The sequence below is a fragment of the Lynx rufus genome, unplaced genomic scaffold, assembly GCF_022079265.1.
Source record: "Lynx rufus isolate CCGP_SWC_20201006 ecotype Redwood Valley unplaced genomic scaffold, mLynRuf1.p SCAF_4, whole genome shotgun sequence".
NCBI lineage: Eukaryota > Metazoa > Chordata > Mammalia > Carnivora > Felidae > Lynx > Lynx rufus.
In genome coordinates, this window is record NW_025814856.1 from 106,060,522 (window position 1) to 106,062,273 (window position 1,752).

The window sequence follows — 1,752 nt, forward strand, 5'->3', positions numbered from 1 at the left end:
CAGGGAAGGCGAATGAGCATTGTCCAGTGTATTTTTTCTTACATAGTAATAGGATAGATAGCAATATATTTTTTAAAACTGCTTTCAGATCTTATTCAAAGGATATGGTAAAGATGTTATAATTTTTTCCCCCTGATACTCTCAAGAATAACTTTTTCTTAAATTACACTTTTAATAGACTGGTCATCCTAACCAAATCCAATACTATAACAAGTCTCTGTGTGTTGATATTATATGTATCTAACATATGCCCTTGTAAAAATTTCATGTTTCTCTTATATAATTTACCTGGTCCTGTGAGTCAGACAAAGGAGAGGGGCAGGATCCTTATCTTTTAGAAGAGGAGACGTGGCATGGAGAAGTTAAGGGACTTGCTGAAGATCACATATTCAGTAAATAATCTTAGGGGGCCATACCTAATTTTTCTGTCTCCTATGTGTGTGCTCTGTCATTTAAAATAGAGTCCATTGAGAAGCCCTGTTGACTCAAGTTAGTATGATTAAAAATCAGAGAAAACATTCACATAGTTCCTAGTGACAATCAAAATAATACTGATGGACTAAGATTTGGGTATCTTTAAGTTGGTACCTGAAATATTTTAAATGGAAAATGAGCATTTGTGAAATACTTTGGAGCATAATCTATAGCTGAATTTTTCTTTTAAAATTTAGTATTTCTTGTTCATTCCAATAAAGATATGACTGATAGGTTGTCACACAAGGCTATATATAAATAATAGAGGTTAATGTATTTGAGATTTGAAATAAGAACAGTGTGAAAATATTAGATACCAGACAAATTGCTTGAAATTGCCAAATAACCATCCTTACTATGGTACATAATATGTAAATGACTGTGGTTTTATTTGTGAGCAGTTTTTCTGTGCCTTTTTCATTTATTTAGGCCAATGAGGTAATTATTTTCTCTAAGATTTGTGACAAAAAAAAATTCAGTTTAGATCTTCTGAATTGTATTTTGGAAGTGATATAGTACAGTGTTACAATAGAGAGAAAGTGATTGCCAAAATACAATAAAGGTATCATTATTGCAATATAGGGGTGTTTTGTTGTACGGAATGTCTCCAACCCCCTTCCACACCATTTTTTTTTTTTAATTCTTAAGATAAATAATTCTGTATATAATGATTACATTTTATTTAAGAAAATAGTTTGTTGGGTACTTGACCCCTAAGGAAGTCACTGCTCAGTCTAGCTAATACTACTAGTTACTTTGTCAGATACTGCAGCAATCTCTTATGTGCATTATCTGATTATTCCTCAGAAAGCCCTCTAAGGTAGCTACTGATGTTGCTCCCCATTTTAAATCTGAGGAAAGAGTTTTAGAGAAGTTAAGAAATATGCATAAGCCTGGAAGTGGCAGATTTCAGATTGAAAACATGTCTGATTGACTCAAACATCATTGCTCTTAAAAATAGCATATTTCCTTTTCAGCCTTTGAAGATGTTTTCTTTCTAAAAATATATTGGTTGTACTTAATATATATAAGATTTTGAAGTTTTTGATAGTATTTTCAAAAATACTATTAAGAGACTTTATTATAATTTTATAGATCTTTGGTGTGATAAAAAGTGGCTTATCACTGATTTTTAAAATAATTCATACTTATCTGTTTGGATTTTTTTCTTTTTAAAAGATGTAAAATTTTAAATTTACAAATATACATCAGACTTCTTTGGTAGGCAGTGTGAATTGAATTTTGAGTTATTACGTTGGAAGCCAAAGGTTACTTACC